General features: G+C 42.1%; 1 long non-coding RNA gene across 3 annotated transcripts in view; it reads right to left on the reverse strand.

The window, feature by feature from the left end:
• Positions 1–138: 138 nt before the first annotated feature.
• Positions 139–15,711, reverse strand: part of LOC107540625 (uncharacterized) — a 38,636-nt gene continuing 23,063 nt past the window's right edge. Inside the window, exons 4-7 of one of the 3 annotated variants that reach the window (XR_015716197.1) lie at positions 9,155–9,256; positions 5,038–5,101; positions 4,442–4,600; positions 139–1,166 (exon numbers count right to left, since the gene is read on the reverse strand). This is a non-coding gene — a long non-coding RNA (uncharacterized LOC107540625). The other 2 variants (XR_015716199.1, XR_015716201.1) reach the window with 2 other exon arrangements.

A 15,711-nucleotide genomic window follows, 5' to 3' on the forward strand; every position in this document is an offset into this window, starting at 1 on the left:
AAACTGCTACAAAGTGTGTGTAGCATGGAGAAAGAGGCATCTTTCAAGGAGAAGTTTGCCTTATAACACATCCCAGAGAAGAGGACCTTTCAAAAATGGACTTTTCAATTTCCCCAAAGATGGGATGACCCTTGAAAGACGGCTTGTCATTTCAAAGAAATAAGAGGAAACCAAAATCCAGGTAGTGTCAGCAACCAGCCTGAAAGACGATCAAACCTGAGTTCGAGTGGTGGGAGTTAGAGACAAACACAGTTATGGGATCAGGCGGGCTCCCCTCCAATGAGGTGTAGCCTCAAATGGCTTCAACACCTTTATTATATAGTGAGTAACAAACAACTGGTAAGAAAGTGAGGGTTATACAAAGTCGTTCTTCCCAGGCTGCACAAACACACTTTCAGTGCAAACATCCTGCCTCCTGCATGATCTCAGACCTTTGTAACTATCTTTATTTTGGCTCCCGACAGAAATCTGCTTGGAGGGTTGAGTCCTTGGCTCCAGAGCCTCAGGCTACGTGGACCATGCTCAGACACGTAGTGGGCTCTCAATATCAAGGTTCATTGTGAGGACGATCGAGTCCCTGACTCCAGACCCTCAGGTGGCGTGGACCATGTCCAGACACGTCACTAACTCCCAACATCTCCCCCTTCTTTAGTTTTTAATTTGAGCCAGTGGACTCCTGTCTGCAGCTCTGAGAGGCTTTGTGTTTCTGCTTGGACACAGACTGGGAATAAACATAGGAATATTAACACTATAGTCAACAACACAATACCAGAATAGAATAATGAAGATAAACTATGTCTAGAGATAATATCAGAAAACTTGTCAAACAGTTCTTTTGCTAAGTCTGCAGGTGAGGTATCTAGAGGAGCAGACTCTATATCATTTATATCAGCATGTAACATCAATAGATACATTGTCTTGACTCCGTATCCCCATAAGATGGTTTTTAACCCTATCCCGCCCCCATTCATAGTGACTATATGGTTTCTTAGTCTGGTCCCATGTCGGCACAGCTGCCTCTTGAGCCCCTCTTGCTCTCAGGGGTCTTCTCCGGGGGTACAGGCTAGGATTGTGAATATTCAGCTTCTTCATTCTGCCAGTTAGATCGATCGGCTCCATGATGTTTTACCAGGTGCTCCGGTAACCACCTAGGTCTGTTCTGATTCCTAGGAAACACACAAACATGACCCAGCCCCCAGATAAGCACGGGATCCGGTCCATTCCATTCATTGGTGAGTGGATCTCTCCACTTAACCTCAGCATATTTTCCACTGGGGGGGTCTCCAATGCCGCTCAGCTGCTGAGAAACCTTCTGCATCCAAATTTAGAAAATTAAGGGTAAATAAAGAGAGATTAAGTATATTACTAGGAGAATGGCAGGTATATTCTCCCTTCTTTACTTTTGCAATTTGAGCCTTTAGGGTCCTGTGGGCTCACTCAATTATTCCCTGGCCCTGAGGATTATAAGGAATGCCTGGGATATGAGTAATTTGGAAAGTTGCACAAAACTCTGGAAAAGTTTTGCTGGCATGTGCAGGCCCATTGTCAGTTTTTATAATTTTTGGAATGCCCAAGATGGCAAAACATGATAATACATGGCAAATAACCTGTTTTGTATTTTCCCCAGTACGTGCGGTTGCCACTAAAAATCCAGAATAAGTAGCCACTGTGACATGCACAAATGATTGGCGACTGAATTCAGCTATATGAGTAACATCCATTTGCCAAATATGTCCTGGGAGCCATCCCCGTGGATTAACACCATACTGAGGTGCGAGGGGCATATGCTCAAGACACTTTTGACATTCCTTTACTATTTGTCGGGCGGCTTCATGAGTAATGTTAAATTGTTTTCTTAAACCTGAAGCATTTTGATGATGCAGAGCATGTGAGGCTCGTGCTTGTTCAATAGAGGAAATAACTAAGAAAGTGCTACGAGTCAACATGTCTGCTTGTGCATTTCCTTCTGTTAAAGGTCCAGGGAGGATTGAGTGAGCTCTGATATGTCCCACAAAACAGGGTGAGGTTCGTTGCTGAATCAGTTGCTGCAAAGACAAGAGAGCAGTTATGACTGCAGAGGGATCTCTGTCAGTCGGGGTAGCCATCTCCAAACCTTGAATGATAGATACGATGTATTTAGAATCTGTGTACAAATTAAATTTTACATCTTGCAAGCATTTAAATACTGCAATGACAGCTACCAACTCTACTCTGTGCAGAGGTTTCTTTAGTATTCAGTGTATGGCCCTGATTATTGATGACATAGTTGGCAATTCCAGACATTGACCCATCAGTAAACACTAAAAGAGAATTAGACAGAGGTTCTTTAGAGATAATTTTTGGAAATATCACAGGGTTTTGAATAAATAATTGTAATAATTTGTTTGATGGATAATGGCAGTCGATCTGTCCACTGTAATCTGCAAAAGTGATCTACCATAAAGTTTCGTTTTGCCACAACCACTATTGCTGCACAGAAGTGTAAGGCACAATAATAGTGGCAGACTGTTTCCCAAACAGCTCTATAGCTCTTTTTCTACCCTGCAATATTAATTGGGCCACTGATGTGGCATAAGGTGTGATAACTTTTTTTCTGGAGGAAGATAAATGAATCCATTCTATTGGAGCTTCTTGCCAAAACAACCCAGTAGGCAAATAATTTGTAGGTAAGATGATTAGTTGCCAGGCTTTTGTGTAATCAACTCTAATTACTTGTTGTTGTGAGATAGCCTTCTCTGCCATCTCTAGAGCCCGTTGCCCCTCAATGGTTAACTCTCGAGAACTATGGGGGTCAGAGTTGCCACAGAGTATGTCAAAGAGTGGTTTTAATTCACTCATGGTTAAGCCTAATGAAGGCCTTATCCAATTAATGTCCCCCCAAAATTTTTGGAAATCATTCAAGGTGGATAGATTGTCTGTTCTGAACTGAAATTTTTGTGGCCTTACTTTCCACCCTTCTATCAATTTCCCCAAGTAATTATAAAGCGTGGTCTGTTGAACCTTTTTGGGGGCTATGACAAGGCCAAATCTATTTAGTTGAAGTTCTAACTCTGAGTAAATCACTTTTAAGTTTTCTAGATCATGATAAGCCACTAAAACATCATCCATATAATGGATTACATAGGCTTCTGGATGTATCTTTCAAATCTCTTTAATAGCTGTAGCCACAAATTTTTGACACAATGTGGGACTATTCGCCATGCCCTGGGGCGAAACTCTCCAGTGATATCTCTGCATTGGTTCCTTAAAATTGGTTGAAGGAACACTGAAGGCAAATCTTTTACAATCTGCAAGGTAGAATGGGATGGTGAAAAAGCAGTCTTTCAAGTCTAACACTATTAAATGGTATCCTGTAGGAATGGCCACCAGAGAGGGCAAACCTGGTTGTAAAGGCCCCGTAATTTCCATAGTCTTATTTACTGCTCTTAAATCCTGCAATAGCCTCCACTTCCCAGATTTTTTCTTAATGACAAATATAGGTGTATTCCAAGGATGATTAGATTCCTCAATATGCCCCTGAGCTAATTGTTCCTGCACCAATTGCTGGGCTGCTCAGATTTTTTCCTCTGTTAAAGGCCACTGCTCCACCCATACAGGATTGTCAGATGTCCAGGTAATAGGGTCAGCTGTAAGGGAGGCGGAAATAGCAGTGACCTTCAGGACAAATTTGAATCATAGCCAAGACCTTGTTTTGTCAGTTGGCCTTTGTAGGGAATGGGTTGTTCTATCCCCTGCCCATATTTGCCTAGTCCCTCCCCTGGCATGTAACCTTGGTCTAACATATGATTAGTTACCTTAGTATTTGGGCTATACAATAACACTCCCATATCTTTGGGAACATCTCGGCCCCACAAATTACATGGCAGAAAAGGCAATACATAAGGTTGAAATTTACCACTTTCCCTCTGCATCTTGCCATGTAAGAATCTGTGTGCTTTGCAATGGAGATTGAGTCTGTCCAATTCCCTATAAAGAAGTCATAGCAAGTTTCACAGGCCACTGGGGTGGCCAGTATAACTGACTAATTACTGAAACATCAGCTCCTGTATCCAGCAATCCATTAAATTTCTTACCATTAATCAGCAGTTCCCTTTCAGGTCTCTCAGACCCCACTGTTTGAATCCAGTAGGCTCTATTAGAAGAGCCAAAGCCATGATTTCCCCTCTCCTGTTGAGGTAAAACTTTTCCTATCTTCTTAAAGGGTAATAATATCAATTGTACGATTTTCATTTCAGGGGTTAATGTAATGATATTAAGAGGAGCTATACACATGATCTTTAACTCCTCAGTATAGACAGGATCTATGACGCCTGGAAAAACTTGAAATCCCTTCATTGTTAACCCACTACATCCTAATAAGAGGCCTACAGTGTTTCTTGGCAGAGGCCAGTATACCCCTGGGGGTATAGCTTGGGGTCCCATCTCAGGTGTTAATACGTACCGGCGGTGGGACCGAGGTCCAATCCAGTGCTTCCTGGTGTGGCTCTATATAAGTCCTGTAGTCCCTGTTCGGTCCCTGGTAATCCTGGGGTGGGTAGACTGACATGGCCCCAATTGTTTGAGGGGTTTGAGGCTGCCCCCTCTTGTAGTTTTCTGACTGCTGTAAGGGTTTGACATTTATGTCAATTTTTGACCTGCACATATTAGCCCAATGCTTTACTCTTTTACATCTTGGGCAGAATCCTGGTCATTTTACTTGTTCATTGCTCTTATTCCTATTTCGACATTCCTTACTGAAATGCCCTGACTTGCCACAGCTGTAGCAATTACCTCTTCCTTTTCCCTTACTTTTATATTAACTGTATCTTCTTAAGGAAACCAATGACAGACTGTCTCTATAAACTTTAAAAACTTTAAAATCTGTTCTTCAGAAACCTTTGCTCCTCTTGTTCTTAACATAGAATGCAACATTTGAGCAAAAAGCCTCTGTTGAACTAGATTACCCCATCTTATTTTACTCCTGACTATAAAACAAAAATGCTCCTCTTACCTCAGTTCTTCTGGTGTGCACCACTTACCTATAGAGGAGTTCCTCACCTTATCTTCAGTTGCGTCTCGAGTACTCAGGTCCGGGTTCAGGCGCCACTTGTCAGGAACCAGCCTGAAAGATGAACAAACCTGAGTTTGAGCGGTGGGAATTAGAGACAAACACAGTTATGGGATCAGGAGGGCTGCCCTCCAATGAGGTGCAGCCTCAAATGGCTTCAACACCTTTATTATATAGTGAGTTACAAACAACTTGTAAGAAAGTGAGGGTGATACAAGGTAGTTCTTCCCAGGCTGCACAAGCACACTGTCAGCGTAAAAATCCTACCTCCTGCATGAGCTCAGACCTTTGTAACAATCTTAATTTCGGCTCCCCACAGAAACCTGCGGGGAGGGTTGAGTCCTTGGCTCCAGAGCTTCAGGCTACGTGGACCATGTCCAGACACGTATAGGGATCTCAATATCAAGGGTCATTGTGGGGAGGGTCGAGTCCCTGACTCCAGACACTCAGGTGGCATGTACCATGTCCAGACATGTCACCGGCTCCCAAAAAGGTAGTGAAAAGAGCACACCAGTATGGAAGACGTGCATGTGTAGGATTTCAAACAGCAGCTCTTTGTGGACACTTGGAAACAGCACTGTGAAAAAATTTCGTACAAAGTGGGATTTGGCCAAAGTTCAAAGACCTTCCAAAACCACCCCTAGAGAACTTAGCCAAATAATGAATGCTGTATTAAGCTCCTGCAGGAAAGGTGCTTCTATGACACAACCCCCGAGCACATAGCAACATTCTGCACTGTACAAAATGCATATGAATTCCAGGAAGAAAACTCCCTCCAGAAGGATGAAATGCATGTGTTTCTCTCTGAAAGAACACTCAGCCACTAGGTTTTTGCTTGCTCCTTCAAAGTCTTTGTAGAAACGTGTATTTTGACCAGGGGAATAAGTTTTGGGATGCAGTTTCATCTCTTGCAAGCCTCATGTGCAGCCATCTATGTTGTTTCCTTAGACAATGTGGAAAAAAGCGAATTTTGTATCCCAAATGACTTGAAATCCACGAAAACGCACACTGCATAACTCTTGCTCAAACACGCTTTTTCACCTGATGCATTGAGAAGATTCAAGAAAGCAAGAAAGAAGGACATTTTGCAGTGAAATTAAGATGGGCATGTACAAAAGGTGATTTCTATCGGTTGCAGAGTGCAAAAGCATGATGGACTTCATGTTCTCGATGAAACCCTTACATTTCCAAGTGCCCTGAAGTAGAACTTTGAAGAAGAAGATGTGTTTGCGTGTCTATTCACTGAGAAAGCTCTAAGTTGTGTATTCAGTGCTGGAGAGTGACACACTCTACATATGTCAAACAGAGTTTTGAGAGCACCAACATGCTTAAAACTGAAAGTGCTACAAAGTGTGTGTAGCATGGAGAAAGAGGCATCTTTCAAGGAGAAGTTTACCTTATAACACATCCCAGAGAGGACCACCTTTCAAAAATGGACTTCTCTTGTTAATTTCCTCAAAGACAGGATGACCCTGGAAAGAAAGCTTGTCATTTAAAAGAAATAATAGGAAACCAAAATCGAGGTAGTGAAATGAGCACACCAGTATGGGAGAAGTGCGTGTGTACGATTTCAAGCAGCAGCTCTTTGTGGACACTTGGAAATAGTACTGTGAAAAAATTTCGTACGAAGCGGGACTGGGCGAAAGTTGAAAGACCTTCCAAAACCACCCCTAGAGAACTTAGCCAAACAATGAATGTGGCAATAAGCTCCTGCAGGAAAGGTGCTTCTATGACACAACCCCCGAGCAGATAGCAACATTCTGCACAGTACAAAATGCATATGAATTCCAGGATGAAAACACTCCAGAAGGATGAAATTCATGGATTTCACTCTGAAAGAACACTGAGTCAGTACATTGGTGCTTGCTTTTTCAAGTCTTTTGAGAAATATGTATTTTCACTGGTGGAATAAGTTTAGGGTTGCATTATTTAATCTCTTGTAAGCATGATGTGCAGCCTTGAATGTGGATTCCTAGAGATATTGGAAAAACGTGGATTTGTTGCCCAAATGACTTGTAATCCACGAAAACGCACACTGTTTAACTCTTGCTGAAACATGCTCTTACACCAAATGCATTGAGATGCTCCAAGAAGACAGAAAAGGGCATTTTGCACTGAAATTCAGACCAGCATGTACAAAACTTCATTTCTATAGGTTGCAGTGTGCTAAGGCATGAAATACTTCATGTTGTCAATGACACCCTTCCATTTCCATGTGTCCAAAAGAAGGACTTTGAAGAAAAAGATGTCTTTCGTGTCAGTTCGCCCTAAGATTCCTAAAGGAGGTCTAAGGAGTGCATTAGGTGCTGGAGTGTTACACACTCTACATATGTGAAACAGCCTTTTTAGGCCACCAACATGCTTAAAACGGAAAGTGCTACAAACTGTGTGAAGCATGGAGAAAGAGGTCTTCCCAGGGGACATTTACCTCATAACACATCCACAGAGGTGCTTTCAGAAATATACTTCCCTTCTCTATTACATCACAGATGGGACGACCCTAAAAAGAAGCCTTGTAATTGAAAACAAATAACAGGAAACCAATGTCTAGCTAGTGAAACGGGCACACCACTATGAGAGAAGTGCATGTGTAGGATTTCATGCAGCATCTCTTTGTGGATCCTTGGGAAGAGCACTGCAAAAAAAATTGGTGAGAAGCAGAATTTGGCTAAAGGAGAAAGACGTTCCAAAACCAGCACTAGAGAACTTAGCCAAATAACGAACTTTGCAACAAGCTCCTCCACGAAAGGTGCTTCTATGACAGAACCCTCGAAAAGATAGCAACATTCTACACAGTCCCAAATGCATATGAATTCCAGGATGAAAACTCACTCCAGAAGGATGAAATGCATGTCTTTGTCTCTGAAAAAACACTCAGTCAGCACATTGGTGCTTACTCCTTTCAAAGTCTTTTTTGAAAAGTGTATTTTCACTGTTGCAATAAGTTTTGGGTGGCATTGTTTAATCTCTTGCAAGCATGATGTGCAGCCTTCAATGTGGTTTCCTTAGAGAATGTGGAAAAACGCAGATTTTGAGCCAAAATGACTTGTAATTTTGGAAAATGCACACTGCATAACTTGCTCAAACACACTCTTACTGAATGCTTTGAGAAGATGGAAGAAAACAGAAGGGCATTTTGCAGTGAAATTCAGATGAGCATGTACAAAAATTCATTTCCATAGGTTGCAACAAGCTAAAGCATGAATTACTTCATGTTGTCGATGAAACCCTTCCATTTCCATGTGTCCTAAAGCAGGACTTGAAGAAAAAGTTGTCTTTCGTGTCTATTTGCCTTAAGCTTCCTAAAGAAGCTCTAAGTTGTCTATTCAGTGCTGGAGAGTTACACTCTCTGCATATGTTAAACAGCGTTTAGACCACCAACATGCTTAAAACTGAAACTGCTACAAACTGTATGAAGCATGGAGAAATAGGTATCTTCCTAGGAGACATTTACCTTTTAATACATGTCAGGAAGAAGAGCTTTCGAAAATGGACTTCCCTGGGCCATTTCCTCAAAGATGGCAGGGCCCTGGAAAGAAGGCTTGTAATTGAAAAGGAATAACAGGAAACCAATGTCTAGCTATTGCAATGAGCACACCAGTATGGGAGAAGTGCATTTGTAGGATTTCAAGCACCAGCTCTTTGTGGACACTTGGAAAGAGCACTATGAAAAAAATGTGTACGAAGCGGGATTTGGCCAAAGGAGAAAGACCTTGCAAAACCACCACTAGAGAACTTAGCCAAATAATGAATGTTGCAACAAGCTCCTGGAGGAAAGGTGCTCTTATGACACAACCCTCGAGAAGTTAGCAACATTCTATACATTACCAAATGCATATGAATTCCATGATGAAAACTCACTTGAGATGGATGAAATGCATGTGTTTCTCTCTGAAAGAACACTCAGTCACTACATTGGTGCTTGCTCCTTCAAAGTGTTTTGAGAAAAGTGTGTTTTCACTGCTGGAATAAGTTTTGGGTTGCATTGTTTAATCTCTCGGAAGTGTGATGTGCAGCCTTCAATGTGGTTTTCTTAGAGAATATGTTAAAACAGGAATTTGGAGCACAAATGACTTGTAATCCAGGAACAAAGAAATTAATACTTACAGAATTCCAAGGATAGAAATGTCCAATTTTCTTAAATTCATGCTTAAGTATAATTGCAGTCATTCGTTCCATATTCAGAGGATTCATGTTCCTGGTTTTAGCCTGAATTTATTCACACGAGAGAGGCCATGGATAAGCTGTTTTTTCTCAAGAGTGTTTTATTCTCAGTGTGTGTCCTTACTCAAACTTTTCCATACACAGATTTTACATGTTCAGGTATTGAACATCAAGAAAAGGGTACATGCTGAAGTTGCAAGATATTCAAGGGAGATTAAAATCTAAGTATGTCATGGTCTGTAGGCTCCATGCTGAAGAATTTGATACACAGACTGGTACAAATACAGGGGATTAACTACCAAGTAGGTACATGCTGGAAAAAGGCTCTGATTAGGGAAGTTGATTCTGAGGGCAGTCCATCATCACAAGCTTCCAGGCATATTGAGTTGCTGTGTATCACTGATTACACACAAGGATTCCATAATCAAGAATGTATATTCCGGAGGGAAGGTGGCAGCCTTGTGAGAAGCAGCAGCATCCCCGCTCCCAGCCATGGTCTTGATTTCCTCCTAAAATCGTACATAACCAGCTTGAAAAAAACAGAGAAACATACCTGAGTGGACGAAGTGTGAGTAGGGAGCACTGAAGAAACATCACGAAGTCAGGTAAGAGAGGGGGGGCATAGGAAGGGGAGTCCCCCTGAAGCCTGTGCTGGGCTCCGAGCCTGGAGACTTGGAGGCTGCAAAGCTCCTGTCTCTCAAGAGTGCGGACGGCATCCAAAAGTGGGGAATCCCACACCCGGAGCATAGAGGGGAAGGAGCTCCCTGCACACAGGGCATAGGGACCCAGGGGAGTGGAGAGTCCCAGAGGGGACAGCACCTTCCTAGGAAACAAAGCCTCTAGGGGCGGCTGCCACCAGTGTCTGGTGCTCGCGGTGCCGACCATAGGGAAGGCTTTCCCAAGGCCTGTGGCACCCAAGTGGTGAGGGACAAGAGGACTGTGCTGAGCACCCTCTGCCTCCCTGTGGGGCATTGTGTTGAGCCCCAGAAAGTGCTGAATCTGCGTGGCGCAGGGGAAGGGAGGAGCCCTCCCGCCCTGAGGTCCCGGTGCCGGGAGGCTGGGTTTTGCTACCAGCCCTGAGGGTGTCCTCCAGCCCTGAGCTCCCAGTGCCAAGAGGCTGGGATCTGTTACCAGCGCTGAGGGGCCCCGTGGTGAAGCTTGAAGCTGCTCCAGCTTTGCTCAGACCAGAGGTGTGGAGAGCTGCGTGGAGCTACCTTGGGCCCCCTCCCACTGGGTGCCTTGGAGCAAGGGCAGCGGGACCCTGCAGGGAAGACTCTCTGCCTGTGTGTTGCTTTGTGAGTTTGCGAGTTTGATTGCGGAACTGGTTCCCACCTTCCTGGCATGCACTGTGCAGACAGACCAGTGGAGCCTGCCATTGGGGTCTGCACAGTAGATGGTCTGAGGGGGAGCCTGGTGCGAGGAGCCAACCAGAACTGAGCAGGGAGGGGCGGAGCCTGCTGGCCTCTCCTGCAGCCGGGAGCACCACCCCCAACAGGAAAGGGGCAGGTCCCGCTCACTGAAGCCCCAGACACCCGGCAGGGCACAGTCCTGAGGGGGAAGGGAGAGCAGCTCACAGGAGGACTTTGCAAGAATAAGACTCTCAGGGACTGTTGTTTGGGAACTGGAGGAAACGCTGAAAACCCCTGCTGGGGGCTGGGTAGGCACAGGGCTCACCAGAATGTGTTCTTAATTGAACCTACTGAGCCCAGGTTGCTGAAACGGCCCATACAGAAGAGGCAACAGGCTGAAATCAATCTGAAGCTGCAGCAGGACAGAGCCTGGGAGACTAGAATCAGAGGACAGGGGAAGGACTGAGGAGCTGGCGGTGGAGCAGAGACTAACTCCCACAGAGTGAGCGCCTGACAGCGACACCTCTAAGGGGAGTGATACCCTGGGCTACACTAGCCACAATGCACCCTAAAGACTCTACAGAAGACTCTGGAGCAAGACCAGGCAACTACAAGGTTGCAAAATAGCTGACAAGAGGAGGTGGCCCACGGAGAGCCTCAGATCAACCATCTACCTAAGAACACCAGAGGCAAACCTAGACAGCTCCTCACATTGGGGCGATACACAAGCACCTCCCAGGAGAACTGAAATCACAAAAAACAGTGACCCTCAGACAACATAAGTTGTCCAGAAGAAACTCACCTGATTGACTACCTTTTTTTCTGCTGTTTTTTTTGTTTTGGACTTTTTTGGTTTTGGGGTTTTTTTGGTTTGTTTTTTGTTGGTGGGTTTGTTTAGTTTTTCTCTTTTTCCTTAGGAAGAAGAGAAAGGGGAGACTATTTTTTCTTCCTTTTTTAAATTTTATAATAATCTTTTTAAAAAAATTTTTTTTAAAAAACTTTTTAACTAAATTTTTTTTTCCTCTTTTTAATAAAAGAATTTTGTCTTGCTTAGCTTGTTTTTGGTTTTGTTTTGGTTATTTGCTTTGTTTTGTTTTATCCTTGCTTCTACTATCAAGACTTTCTTGATATCCCTGCTTAACGACTGGGACTTTATCATTATAACCAAGTTTACTGCTTTCCTCTATAGTTTCCCCCAAATCTCTTACCAGACTCCCCACCTGCCTGGGCTTTATCTCTCTTTCTCCTCTCAATCCATTGGCATAACTTTTTTCTTCTTTTTCTTTTTTCTTTTTCTACTTTTCTTTCATTCTTTCATTATGCTCCCTTCTGTCTTGGTGTCCGATTGTTAGTTTCTCTTATTCTCTTTATTGTATTTTTGTTTTCTCATTTTCAACTATTATCCTATTCCTATTCTCTCCCTTAATTTTTTGCTGGCCCTTCTTTCAGAATCTTTTCTCTGCTTCTGTTATCTCCCAGTAGCCTCTCTATTTTTTAAATTTTAGTTTATTATTATTTTCTAAATTTTCACCAGTATTAACAATATACATCTCTCTCTAAGCGTTACTTTTCTTTCTCTTTTAAGCATTCTTTTGTGTGTGTGTGTGTGTGTGCATTCTCCATTCTCCCAGTTCTATTTTCACGTGGGTTGTTTTCATTGTGACTGTCAAGATATTTTGTAAGATACCTCTTGTTTCCTGGAATTTTAGTTGTGTATTATCCTGCCTTGCCAGCACCAGTACAACAGCTTACACGTTGAGGCTAGGGCTGAGACACAGTTAGCCAACCTGAGAGGAGGGTCCTCCCAAGGACTGATTTACAACAATCTAGACCCAACCACAACAGGAGAACATAAAGAAACCACAAAAAGGAGCACCCACAAGAGGGGCACGCCTAAAGCAAAGAGCTCAGAGGTGTAAGGAAAACACTCCACTGGGCTCCACGGGACCCACAAGACAAAATCCTATCTGACAAGACTTGGAGACAGTAAGTATATCTAATATATAGATACAAGCACTAGGACTTACCAAAATGGGGAGACAAAGAAACAACCCCCAAATTAAAGAAAAGGAAACATCACCAGAAATAGAGGTTGATGAGATGGAGTTAAGCAAGTTATCAGAAATGGAGTTCAGAGTATGGATGATGAAGATGTTCAAGGAACTTAAGAAGACTCTAGATGATAAGATAGAGAATCTTAGCGAAAACATAAAAAAAAAGAGATACATACCATAAATAAAACTCAGACAGAGATAAGGAATGCTGTATCTGATATCAAGAATGCACTGGAAGGAATTAAAAGCAGGCTCAATGAAGCAGAGGATAGAATAAGTGACTTAGAACACAAGGTAGAGAAAATCACACAATCAGAGCAGCAAAAAGAAAAAACACTTAAAAAGCATGAGGACAGTTTAAGGGAACTTTGGGACAACATGAAGTGAAACAACATTCACATTATAGGAGTGCCAGAAGGGGAGGAAAGAGAGCAAGGGATAGAGAACTTGGTGGAAGAAGTAATTATAGAAAACTTCCCTAGGCTGGCAAAGGAGAAAGCCACACAAGTTCAGGAAGCACAGAGGGTTCCAAACAAGAGGGACCTAAAGAGACCCACTCCAAGACACACCATAAGCAAAATGGCAAATGTCAAGGACAAAGAGAAAATATTAAGGGCTGCAAGAGAGAGACAAGCAGTGACCTACAAGGGAACCCCCATAAGGCTGACAACTGATTTCTCAACAGAGACTCTTCAGGCCAGAAGGGAGTGGCATGAAGTTCTGCAGGTAATGAAAAGCAAGAACATGCAACCAAGATTGCTTTATCCAGCAAGGCTATCATTTAAATTTGAAGGTGCAATAAAAAGCTTCCCAGACAAAGGCTAAAGGAGTTCAGTACCACCAAACCAGCATTGCAAGAAATGCTAAAACGACTCCTTTAAGAAAAAGAAGGAATAGTGAGAGAAAGGTACATCAGCATAAAGGGGAAAAATGGCATTAAATAAGTTGATATCAATAGTAACCTTAAGTGTAAATGGAATAAATGGGCCAATCAAAAGACAAAGGGTAGCTGAATGGATAAGAAAACAGGACCCAAATATATACTGTCTACAAGAGACCCACCTGAGAGCAAAAGACTCACGCAGACAAAAAGGGAAGGGATGGAGTAAAATATTCCATGCAAATGGAAAGGAAAAGAAAGCTGGAGTAGCAATTCTTATTTCTGACAAAACAGACTTCAAAATAAAGACCATAACAAGAGACAGAGATGGTCACTACATACTACTAAAGGGATCAATCCAACAGGAGGAAATAACCCTTATGAACATTTATGCACCCAATACAGGGGCACCTAAATATACAAAAAATTTCTTAGGGGACTTCAAAGGGGAGATTGACAGCAACACAATCATAGTGGGGGACTTTAACACCTCACTGTCAGCATTGGACAGATCATCAAGACAAAAAATCAACAGGGAAACACAGACCTTAAATGAATCACTAGACCTAATGGATTTGATTGACATTTATAGAACATTTCATCCCAAAGCAGCAGAATACACATTCTTCTCAAGTGCACATGGAACATTCTCAAAAATAGACCACATGTTAGGGCACAAGGCAAGTCTCTACAAATATAAGAAGACTGAAATCATATCAAGCATCTTCTTGGATCACAATGCCATGAAACTAGAAATCAACCACTATAAAAAAACTAAAAAATATTCAAACACAGTGAGGCTAAATAGCATGTTATTAAACAATGAATGAGTTACCAAGGAGATCAAGGAAGAAATCAAACACTTCATGGAAAGTAACGAAAATGAACAGAAAACAACCCAAAACATATGGGACATGGTGAAAGCAGTCCTGAGAGGAAAATTCATAGCATTACAGGCCTATCTCAAGAAACAAGAAAAAGGTCTAATGAACCATCTAACACAACTAAAAGAACTAGAACGAGAAGGGCAAGAAAAGCCCCAAGGAACTAGAAGAAAGGAAATAATAAAAATCAGAGCAGAGATTAATGACATAGAGACTAAAAAAAACAATACCAAAAAATCAATGAAACCAAGAGCTGGTTCTTTGAAAAGGTAAATAAGATTGATGCACCTTTAGCCAGACTCACTAAGAAACAAAGAGAGAGGACCCAAATAAATAAAATCAGAAATGAAAGAGGTGATATAACTGACCCAACAGAAATACAAAGGATTGTAAAAAAAATATTATGAGCAACTATATGCCAACAAATTGTACAACATGGGGGAAATGGACGAATTCCTAGAACCATACAACCTTCCAAAGCTGAATCAAGAAGAGGCAGAAAACCTGAATAGGCCAATAACACCTAATGAAATTGAAGCAGTAATCAAAAAACTCCCAGCAAACAAAAGTCCTGGACCAGGTGGATTTACAGGTGAGTTCTACCAAATATTCAAAGAAGAATTAACACCTATTCTGTTCAAACTATTCCAGAAAATTCAAGAGGAGGGAAAACTCCCAAACTCTTTTTATGATGCCAGCATCACCCTAACCCCAAAACCAGATAAAGATACTACAAAGAAAGAAAATTACAGGACAATATCCCTGATGAACATAGATGCTAAAGTCCTCACTAAAATACTAGCAAGCTGGATCCAGCAATACATTAAAAAGATCATACATCATGACCAAATGCGATTTATTCCAGGGATGCAAGGCTCATACAACATCCGCAAATCAATAAATGTGATACATCACATAAACAAAATGAAGAACAAAAATTATATGATCATATCAATAGACGCAGAAAAAGCATTAGACAAAATCCAGCACCCATTTCTGATAAAAACTCTCAGCAAAGTTGGAATAGAGGGATCATACCTCATCATAATAAAGGCCACATATGACATACCTACAGCCAACATCATACTCAATGGGCAAAAACTAAAGCCATTTCCATTAAAAACCAGAACAAGACAGCGATGTCCACTTTCACCACTCTTATTCAACATAGTACTGGAAGTCCTCGCCATAGCCATCAGACAGGACGAAAACATAAAAGGTATCCAAATTGGAAAGGAGGAAGTAAAATTGTCATTATTTGCAGATGACATGATACTGTACATAGAAAACCCTAAAGACTCCATCAAAGTACTACTAGATTTGATAAATAAAT

This window comes from Miniopterus natalensis, chromosome 20, assembly GCF_054644295.1.
Source record: "Miniopterus natalensis isolate mMinNat1 chromosome 20, mMinNat1.hap1, whole genome shotgun sequence".
Classification (NCBI taxonomy): domain Eukaryota; kingdom Metazoa; phylum Chordata; class Mammalia; order Chiroptera; family Miniopteridae; genus Miniopterus; species Miniopterus natalensis.